At 45.4% G+C, this 11,668-nt stretch overlaps 1 pseudogene; it reads right to left on the minus strand.

Annotated features, from left to right (window-relative positions):
• Window positions 1-6,281: 6,281 nt before the first annotated feature.
• Window positions 6,282-6,399, minus strand: LOC126189269 (5S ribosomal RNA; annotated as a pseudogene).
• Between the last annotated feature and the right edge of the window lie 5,269 nt (window positions 6,400-11,668).

The following is an 11,668-nucleotide window of genomic DNA, read 5'->3' on the forward strand; positions in this document are numbered from 1 at the left end:
TGTTTACTTCAAAACGAAGCGCACTGAACGTGGCTTAGCATTGACTTACACTGTTTACTTGCTGGACGAGTTAACGGAACGTTACCGTCGAACATCTCAAAAATTCACGTCCAACAGGTCCAAACTGTTTCAATTTATGATACTAAGATTCGCATTACCAATTTTTGCAGTAATTAAATATGACAACCACAAAAATTAATCTGTTATTCAACACCATATAAAAATAATTATATTGTCACCTTACTAGACAGCGTAAACAATGTCAATTATGACCCTTAACATTTGTGCCGTTAAACTGTCATGTAAATTCACACAAAGCACAGTAAGGGACACAACACTGTTTACTTGCTTAAATAATTATTCACATTTATCTGACTGGCAATAACTTCTGAAGCGCATTTGCTTTCGGGAACATATTCAGGATCATTTTTTGAAACGTAGTGGGAAAATCGGAACTTCAGAGCGATTGAAATGTGGTGTTATAGAGAAATGCTGGAAATTAGATGGACTGATAAGATAAGGAATGAGGAGGTTCTCCCTACACTTGGTGGTAAAAAAAAGAATATATGGACATCACTGACATGAAGAAGGGACAGAGTAATACGACATCGCCGCGCGGGATAAGCCGAGCGGTCTAGGGCGCTGCAGTCACGGGCTCTGCGGCTGGTCCCGGCGGAGGTTCAAGGCCTCCCTCGGGCATGGGTGTGTGTGTTTGTCCTTAGGATAATTTAGGTTAAGTAGTGTGTAAGCTTAGGGACTGATGACCTTAACAGTTAAGTCCCATAAGATTTCACACACATTTGAACATTTTTGAGCACGACACCTGTTAAGACTTCAGGAAATAAATTCCATGGTAGTAGAGGGAGCAATAGAGAGTAAAAACTGTAGAGAAAGACACAGATTGGAATACATTCAGCAAATAATTGAAGACGTACAGTGCAAGTGCTACTTTGAGGAGAAGAGGTTGCTGTAGGAGTGAAATTCGTGGCGGGTCGCATCTAACCAGTCAGAAGACTGGTGACTAAAAGAAGAAAGCAAACAAAAGTTATCAATTCTTCAAGGACCTGTACAAATCTTCACTGAAAAATGTTTTCTTGGCAACAATAACGCACGCATTGCTGCTACTGGTAGACATCTTTGGACACATGCCACAGTTTACAAGCAAATCCTGACAAAGTTGCTATTAGTGAGAATCTGAAATTAGAGATTTTTCGGCTTGTTGTGGAATTATCAACTTGTGAGAGTAAAGCACCATTTCACGAACCATGTTTTCTATGCTATTCTCTAACTCATCGACTGTCCCTTACCCCTTATCACTGTTTACAAACGAGATCTTCAATTGCGAACAGCTTGGAGAGCATTTCAAGTTCAGGTACACACCTAGTGAATATATGAAGAAAACCTGAACCGTAACTGGGAGATTGGACCTGTTATATATTTCTGGGACAAAGTTGCCCATAGTCTCAGACGAACATTTAAATTACTTTTATGTGTGTGTGTGTGTGTTTGTGATGTGTAAGCGTCTTTTGAGTGATTCACTTGCAGAACTTATCAGTCGCCCAACACTGTAACAACTGTGAAGCTGCTGCTATTTGCAACAGAGACCCAGCACGTACCTTGAAGAGTTGTGTGGTAATTTCTGCTAAGCCTGTGCGATGGTTGTACTCCACTTCCTTTTTAACACGTTTCGTATAAAATTAAAGAAGTTTTTGCACATCCGTTAGGACTGTAAGCTCTGTAAATTGCAGTAAGATTTTACGGTTTACTACGAAGGTTCTGTCAGTCGGAATTTCAAAGTACAGTGAAATGGCGTGGCTGTTTAGAACTTTGTTAATGACCGCCTTATGAATATTAATGGAGCTGAAACGTGGGAACGATGACCGCTTTGCTGTTTCAAGACTGAAGTATATCACGAAATTTTGGTCATTAACTAAGCCACTGATGTAAAAGAGTGCTAAGTATCTGATAAATGGACGGTTATCGGCGTAGGAAAAGAAACGAGGCAACCCTGCGGCCGGCGGTGTCACTTAATGGGGGAAATTACAAGATTATGGTGCTCTTGCGCTGATAAATTCTCCCTCCGTGAACGGGAAATTCTTGCATCAGCGCCGCGTTCACGTGTCGGCACCTCGGCCGGCGCAGGTGGGGAATAAATATTTATAAGGGCGCTATGAAAGATCTCTTGTCACCTGTCCACACTTCCAAATTGTGGTACACGAATGACCCGTAAATTGTGGCTAAGTATCGAAGCCGGTCGCACGCACGCAGATTATTAAGCAAATGTAGAATTACTGTAAATGCAATTATGCTAATGTATTCGCCGGACGTCTCCTCGCCGGAGAGGGAGAGTGATAATAAAACACGGCGGTACCGCACTGGGGCGAGTGTGAATTAAAAGTGAGCGACGCGGGCGTCGGCGTTTTTCCGTTAACAAATCACGCGGGACGCGCGAGTGCGCATGCGCGGGCCGCGCGATGGTCGTCGTAAACTTCATTGCGACTGTAAGAGTCGCGGCGGAGGGCTACAATTTGGTGGGACCGCGCGCGCCCATTACGAGTCGACACCTCGCGGTACAGCCCGCGGCGCTCGGAGCGGTGTTTCGGCGCCGGGGCGGAGTCCGGGGAACGCGACTCGGCCGCGCGTCCAAATAACACGGCGCACTCGCTACAGACCGCGCGCCGTGCACCACCTCTTTACGATCGCCGGCCCGGAATTATGGTCGGTTATAAAACGGCGGCTTATCAACGGAGTCGGTGCGTGGCTGATGGATGGTAATGGCCCCGGGGGTAATCGCTTTTACGCCCCAGAGTATCGAGTGTGAATAAAAATGACAAACACTCGCGCCGGCTCCGAGACCCGGGAGACTCTGGCCGACCTGCCCGCGTCGCGACTAAGCTTCTGAAATACGCGATAAATCTGTTTAAAGGCCGACCGCCTCGCTGATTATGCAGCTTAGCGTTCGCCGCGACATTAATCTATTTTCTTCTCACTCTCTCTCTCTTCATTTTCGTCGTTTTTTCCCCCCTTCCTTGTTCCCTCCGAATCCTTGCTCCACCTTTCCACTGCTGCGGCTCGGTTCGCGTCAGCAGCAATCACGGGCTGAGCTCTTTGCCAAAATGAATGGACGACGAAAGTCGCTGGACTGGTAGCCGTAGCAGACTGCCTGTCCCGCGCTACGCCACGCTAACCGCGCGAGATTATCTTGCCTCTGACGCCCCGCCACAATTGCCGATGACTTACGCGCGCGAACTGGAGCGAACACCTGCACGGAATGTGGACCGCGCCTGAACATGAGGGCCTATGAGGTTATATATGCGGGGTTTTCACGCCGCGACGAATAACCATGCCACACTATAACATCATTATGTGATTGCTGGTGTCAGTTCTTGTAGGGTGCTTCTGTGTGTATTCCAGTGACCAGATGCTTGCACACACGTGATTCTGTGGTGCATTTGTTAGGAGTAGCGCTGGTGCCTGCCATCGACACCACAAAGATAATCGTACCTTTCGGAGCATTGCTGGCCACAGCAGTGACACACTTCAAATGGTTAAAATGGCTCTGAGCACTATGGGACATAACATCTGAGGCCATCAGTCCCCTAGAACTTAGAACTACTTAAACCTAACTAATCTAAGGACGTCACATACATCCGTGCCCGAAGCAGGATTCGAACCTGCGACCGTAGCGGTTGCGCGGTTCCAGACTGAAGCGCCTAGCACCGCTTGGCTACACCGGCCGGTCCAGTGAGACGGAAGTAGTGTAAGTAGGCTGTTTATGTTTTCTTATTGGCAAAGTTACATAGCGCTCTGTATGAAAATCACTGGCTGTGCTGTGTGTAGTCTGTCTCTAGTTTGCATTGTTGTCTGCCATTGTAGTGTTGGGCAGCGGCAGCTGAATGTGAACAGCGCGTAGCGTTGCGCAGTTAGGGGTGAGCCGCCAGCAGTGGTGGATGTGTGGAAGGAAATGGCGGAGTTTTGAAATTACATATATTATGACTTTTGATGATATTAAGGTAAATACAGTGTTTGTTCTCTATTAAAATCTTTCATTTGCTAACTATCCCTATCAGTAGTTAGTGCCTTCAGTAGTTTGAATCTTTTATTTAGCTGGCAGTAGGGGCGCTCGCTGTATTGCAGTAGTTCCAGTAACGAAGATTTTTGTGAGGTAAGTGATTTGTGAAAGGTATAGGTTAAAGTTAATCAGGGCCATTCTTTTGTAGGGATTTTTGAAAGTCAGATTGCGTTGCGCTAAATAATATTGTGTGTCAGGTTAAGCACAGTCGTGTATAAATATTTCTAAGGGGACGTTTCAGTAGCAAGATGCGTCCATAGGACTTAGCACCACTATATCGGCTGCCTCTCTTGAAATACACGATTGCCTGACAATTAATACAGTGAACAGTGTTTTCAAAATACAGGTGTTAAGACAATCAAAATTAAACTGAAAGAAATGTCCAGCATGTACAGCACTTGCCCGTGAAAGGCAAAGGTCCCGAGTTCGAGTCTCAGTCCGGCACACAGTTTTCATCTGCTAGGAAGTTTCATATCAGCGCACACTCCACTGTAGAGTGAACATTTCGCTCTAGAAACATCCCCCAGGCTGTGGCTAAGCCATGTCTCCGCAATATCCTTTCTTTCAGGAGTGCTAGTTCTGCAAGGTTCGCAGGAGAGCTTCTGTAAAGTTTGGAAGGTAGAAGACGAGGTACTGGCAGAAGTAAAGCTGTGAGGATGGGGCGTGAGTCGTGCTTGGGTAGCTCAGTTGGTAGAGCACTTGCCCGCGAAAGGCAAAGGTCCCGAGTTCGAGTCTCGGTCCGGCACATAGTTTTAATCTGCCAGGAAGTTTCATATCAGTGCACACTCCGCTGTAGAGTGAAAATTTCGTTCTAGAAACATATGCTCTTGTCGGACTACGTCAGGCAACAAAATGCTGCTCATAGATGTTATTCTGGGAAGTAATGGGCCCTGTAGTAGTGACAAAAGACGACACGCTCATGTGTACTTGCCACCAACATGTCCGCCCCTGGTAGCTGAGTGGTCAGCGCGACGGAATGTCATACGTAACGGCCAGGGTTCGATTCTCGGTTGGGCCGGATATTTTCTCCGCTCAGAGACTGGGTGTTTTGTTGTCCTTATCATCATCGTTTCATCCCCATCGACACGCAAGTCGCCAAAGTGGCGTCAAATCGAAAGACTTGCACCAGGCGAACGGTTTACCCGTCTACCCAACGGGAGACCCTAGCCACACGGCATTTCCATGCCACCCAAATAGCAGATGACAAGGCAAGCTACGAGCGTCCCGTATGTTTTCGAAGCGTAACTGAAAGTGAAGAACAAAGAAGGTTACCCAGCATTCTTGTTATGGCAGCACTCGTAAAGGGTGAATAATCAGAAGTGTGCACGCGATACAACCCGTTTCCCAACTTTGAAGGTGCATCTTTTGGTGCAAATACAAATGCTATGTCATAGGTTAGAGACACGGCACAGCGACACGAGGTCTGCTCTATGCCAGCCAACTCCCAGTCTACAGCAAGCAGAGAGAAGAGTACCGTGGCCAGCGACAACAGAGATACAGACAATCAGAAAGACTCGTGATGTTAATCTGCAAGTCCGTGTATACGTTTGTGAACTTTGTCTTTGAACGGGACTACAAGAAGTGCTACAGGAGTTTCTGCTGAACAGTGCTTGAGTTTTATTACCAACAACAGACTATTTCATCACAAGTGCTACACTCGTTGGGTCAATGTATTAATATATAAATGTACTTACGCTCTGATTCACAGTCACAGCAAAGAAGAAGTTGTATAACGAATGTTAAGTGTTCATTTGTGACAGTAAATATTTTACAATTCTTACATTTTGCGCATGAAATAATCATGTCATTTATCACCTGTTCAAAATACAGTTCATTTGAGACAACCTGTCACAACAAATTCTTCTTATCGTACTTTAATTTTATTTAACTAAGAAATTCTGTGAGACCATCGAGCCAAACCAGTCACAGAACGAGTAAGTAACAGTTCACTTAATGCTGATTAGAAAATTTTAAATATAGGAAACCAAAGGATTCGTTAAATTTATGATCACTCCGTCTTCAGGCCACAAGTGGCCCATCAGGACCATCCGACCACCGTGTTATCCTCAGCTAAGCATGCGGATAGGAGAGGCATGTGGTCAGCACACCGCTATCCCGGCGTTACGATGGTTTTCTTTGACCGGAGCCGCTACTATTCGGTCGAGTAGCTCCTCAGTTGGCATCACGAAGCTGAGTGCACCCCGAAAAATGGCAACAGCGCATGGCGGCCCGGACGGTCACCCATCCAAGTGGTGGCCACGCCCGACAGCCCTTAAATTCGGTGATCTGACGGGAACCGGTGTGTCTGCTGCGGCAAGGCCGTTGCCTTAAACATATGAGAGTACGATAAATGACACTTGTAATAGTTCGCGTTTCCACTGTCTGCAACACCCGTAACTTCATCGTTGTAATGAAGGGTTTGCATTGCTATTTTTTCGTTTATGCTTGTTTTTATATCGATTAGGCACTCATTTGAAGGAATGCATCTCTGCTGCCTACTGATTTTCATATGTAACCGACCGAACGTGGAGAACAAAAAACGTTACTCTGCATTCTTACTCCGGCAGTACATGTAGCGGATGTAGTCCTATCAGAAGCGTGCACGCCATTTGTATTGGATTTTCTGTAATAATGGGGTGAGTTGCTAAACGATTTGATATTGCCAACATGATTTCTTGTTCAACCTTTCATCCACTGTTTCTTTTCAAGGTAATCCAGAAACCAGGAACGATATCTGGAGAGCAAATTGCAGATTAAAAAACGCCAGAGACATAAGATTTGAAAGAACGCTGAAAGGTTTCTTTAATTATATGATAACATTATGGAGAAAAATTCTCAACTAGTGCGAGGAAGTCCTTTACAGGCTACAACATATTTGTGGTTCAGTTTTTTTCTCTGCTGAAACCTATTGAAAACGTAACCTGCTGAATAATGCATACCTTCTCCTATAGTGCTTTACCAGATGTTACCCTAGTGAAAAACATTATCTCTCTAGCGACAACGAATGGATTATGTACTTTCTTCTGAGTGAGTCAGTACTGTAGGCATCAAATCTCAAGATGGAGTACGTGCAGAGACGGCAGAGAATAAAGGGACAAAGTTCACAAACTGACACCGCAAGTCTACCTGGCCGCCATTTTCTAGGCTACAAATATTCTTGGCGTGTGCGCAGGGTTGCTCCTATATATACCTACACTACTGACCATTACAATTGCTACGCCACGAATATGACGTGCTACAGACTCGAAATTTAACCGACAGGAAGAAGATGCTGTGAAATGCAAATGATTAGCTTTTCAGATTATTCACACAAGGTTGGCGCCGGTGGCGGCACCTACAACGTGCTGACATGAGGAAAGTTTCCAACCGATGTTTCACACACAAACAGCAGTTGACCGGCGTTGCCTGGTGAAACGTTGTTGCGATGCCTCATGTAAGGAGGAGAAATGCGTACCATCACGCTTCCGACTTTGATAAAGGTCGGATTATGGCCTATCGCGATTGCTGTTTATCGTATCGCGACATTGCTGCTCGCGTCGGTCGAGATCTAATGACTGTTAGCAGAATATGGAATCGGTGGCTTCAGGAGGGCAATACGGAACGCCGTGCTGGATCCCAACGGCCTCGTATCACTAGCAGTCGAGATGAGACGCACCTTATCCGCATGGCTGTAACGGATCGTGCAGTAGTGGGTTTGTTGAGAAAGAAATAGCATTTCAGAATGAGGCTCTTCCTTTACGTGCCTGCTCTGCGTATTTATTGAAATCAATAAAAAATAGTACATTACGATAAATTTCCATTACTATTAAAGTGAAGGACGATAAAAAAACTCAGTGCTTTTTGCAATGCTCATCAAAGTATAAGATTTTTATTGTTCTTGATCTCCGTACTCAAATGCTTTGTTTCGCGTGGCACTATCAGAGCACAGGCCTACATTGATGTTTGAAGCACCTTCGTGATTCCCACTGTTAAAGAGCGTGTGTGTGTGTTTGTGTGTGTGTGTGTGTGTGTGTGTGTGTGTGTGTGTGTGTGTGTGTGTGTGTGTGTGTTGGGGCTTATGGGCGCTCAACATCGAGGTCATCAGCGCCCTGACACACATTAAAAGGAACGAATGTGGACAGACCTAAGAAAACTAAAGCACACACTCAAAGAAAGCAGGAAAAGAAGGAAAATGCTACATAAGAAAGTAAAACCTAAGGAAAGGGGAAACATAGCAACAAAAATGTCACAGTAAATTGTTATTGTCTGGCCACTTACATAAAAAATGGGCGAGCTTGTCACACAGTGAGCAAATTAAAATCCTCTCCCTAAAATCTGTGTAAAAACATTAGACAGGGCTTAATAGAGCATAACAAATATTGTACGTAACTAGAATAATTGTTCGAAAGACAACGATAGGAATCTTCGTCTCTATGAGATCAAAATCGGCTGGGAAAAGTGTATACGATGGCAGACATTTACATTTTCCGCACTGCATGTCATCTGTAGCAAGCCCAAGGAACCTTCTGAGACACGACTGATGCTAGGCTCACAGGTCTGGCGACATTAGATCATTCGTCATGTGGTGGAACTACCCAGTATGTTCATTCGGTCTCTTTTTTCCACCAGTGATCCACCTCCTGCTACCTCCTCGCTGAAGGACGCAGCGCCTCTGTTTCTTCCGCGTACTTGTGTCCTGCCCCAACACTGGGATGGGATTTACGTTCTTTTGGCCCGCCGCCGCGTCCTTGCATTCCCTGCCGCTTGTTGACAGCGCGGGCCCGCGGGCCGCGGCTGGCGAGCGTCCAGCTGACTCAGGCCGACCGTTACCACCTGGCGTCGCGGGCCGCCGCTGCGGACCGTACATATTGAGGCGCGGCTGCGGGCCTCCGCGAACGCAGAGCTGGCCCGCGCCCGGCTCCTGCCATTTCCTGCGAAAGCGTCACGTCTTCCCCCAGGACATTCCGCCTCGCTGTGCAAGCTCGAAATTCGAGACAGATGATGACCACAGGAGGATAGCCTCTCACGTACCTAGTTTAAGAATCTGCGACTACGCACTATGCGATCAGAAGTATCCGGACACCTGGCAGAAAATGACTTAAAAGTTCGTGGAACCCCCCGTCTGTTATGCTGGAATACAATATGGTGTTGGCCCATTCATAGCCTTGATGACAGTTTGCACTCTCAGAGGCATACGTTCAGTCAGGTGCGGTTAGGTTTCTTGAGGAATGGCAGCCCATTCTTCACGTAGTGTTGCACTGAGGAGAGGTATCGATGCACGAAGTCGGCGTTCCATAACTTCTGTATGATGCAGGTAAGCACTCTGTGCAGGCCATTCCATTATAGAGATGTTATTTTCGTGTAACCACTCCGCCACAGGCTGTGAATTATGAACAGGTGCTCGATCGTGTTGAAAGACGCAGTCGTCTTCCCCGAATTGCTCTTTAACAGTGGGAATCACGAAGGTGCTTCAAACATCAATGTAGGCCTGTCCTGTGATAGTGCCACGCGAAACAACTAGGGGTCCAAGCCATCCCCACGAAAAACACGACCACACTATAACATCACCGCCTCCGAATTTTACTGTTGGCACTACACACGCTGGCAGACGACGTTCACCGGGCATTCACCATACCCGCACCCAGCCATCAGATCGCCACATTGTGTACCGTGATTCGTCACTCCACAAAACGTTTTCCCATTGTTCAATCGTCCAATGTTCACGTTCTTTCACGTTTGGCATTTACTGGCGTGGTGTGTGGCTTATGAGCAGCCGCTCAAGCATGAAATCCAACCTTTCTCACCTCTCGCCTGTCATAGTACTTGGAGTGGATCCTGATGCAGTTTGGAATTCCTGTGTGATGTTCTAGATAGATGTCTACCTATTATACGTTACGACACTCGTCAACTGTCGGCGATCTCTGTCAGCCAACAGACGAGGTCGGCCTTTATGCTTTTGTGCTGTACGTGTCCCTTAAAAAAATGGCTCTGAGCACTATTGGACTTAACACCTGAGGTCATCAGTCCCCTACAACTTAGAACTACTTAATCCTAACTAACCTAAGGACATCACGCACATCCATGCCCGAGGCAGGATTCGAACCTGCAACCGTAGCGGTCGCTCGGCTCCAGACTGTAGCGCCTAGAAGCGCACGGCCACTCCCACCGGCTGTGTAGTCTTTCATCAGAGATGTTTAATATATGTCGGCCGACATATTCAGTACTATGAAGTATACAATTCATTCTAGCAGTTGTGTGAGGATAAACATGCATCAGTAAGCGACCTGTCTTATTCTGAGCTATGAATTATACGAGATACTGTAGAGAATCTACAGTATGGGATTGTTACGCCACATAGTATTCAAAAAGCGTAATAATTTAAAATTTCTGTTGGCAAAAAAGACATGTCGTTTTAAGGATAGTGACAAATAATAAAGAAAACAGTTACTGAAAATAATATTGTATCGAAAGTAAAAGTCACACATATAAACATTAGCAACTAATCTGCAGTCAGAGTTTTTATTTCGGAAATACTGATAGAGCAGCAATGGAAGGAAATTAGACGTGATTATGCACCAGAAACAAAACTCAAAGTGGCACCGTGTATGTCCTCTAACGATGAGAATTGCTGATATCTGTAATGTAATATACTTGTACATCTATCACTACAGCATCATTTTGTTGCTTGTGCCGTCATATAGTACGCATATCGCACCTTAGTCTACAAAGCTGCTCGAATAAAATTTACTATCAACCATTCCTGTCGTAAGAGGCCGTAACTTGAAAGCCGAGGTAATTTATTGCTGTCAGAGTGTAAACACAACAACTGCATAACAAATCAGCCGAAGGTAATTGGAATTTACGCAGAGCGATGTTTCTACAAAGTTTTCTGTTTTGAGTCTCAGTTTCTTTTTTGCTACTCACCAGACGCAGTTGATTCCCATGTAATGTATCTCAAGTTGAAATTGTACTGCTAAATTTTTAAAACGCTTTCTCGTGGCAGTGGCTCATACGAATCAAAAGTTCGAGCTTTCCTGACTTCGATGTCTCAGCTCTTACATCGTGTTTTAATGAAATTTATGAGAAATTTGAATATGGATGATGTAACTGGACTGATTTGAAGAATAAAAAGAGGTAACTTTAGTGTTTAACATATCGTCGTCGACTAGGTCATTAGAGACGGAGAACAAGCTTGGACCAGGTGAGGCTTTGGAACGACACGGCCATTTCCTTTCAAAGGAATCATCCCAGAATTCACCTTATGCTGCTTATGTAAATCTTGGTAAATATAGTGCAGGCAGGTTAAACCTGCAGCTACTGCTTCCGAAATGTATCAGAATGGTTGAGGACATTGTGCTCGTGTATCTCCCTCTAGAATTCTCAAACCTTAATCTTAGTGAAAACAACTTGAACATTATTGAACGAGATATGTTGAAGCTGACCGCTGAACCATAAACTCAGTGGGAATCATCCATTGCGGTTGAGCAGGCTTCATAAGGGATGGCTTTCAGTGTATACTGTGAGAATAAAATAACGTAAGATTTTTGACAATTCAGTACGGTGGTGAGAATGTGATGCAGTCGCCAGATATCACCAATAACGGCAGCCATAGTGCTT

The sequence above is a fragment of the Schistocerca cancellata genome, chromosome 5, assembly GCF_023864275.1.
Source record: "Schistocerca cancellata isolate TAMUIC-IGC-003103 chromosome 5, iqSchCanc2.1, whole genome shotgun sequence".
NCBI lineage: Eukaryota > Metazoa > Arthropoda > Insecta > Orthoptera > Acrididae > Schistocerca > Schistocerca cancellata.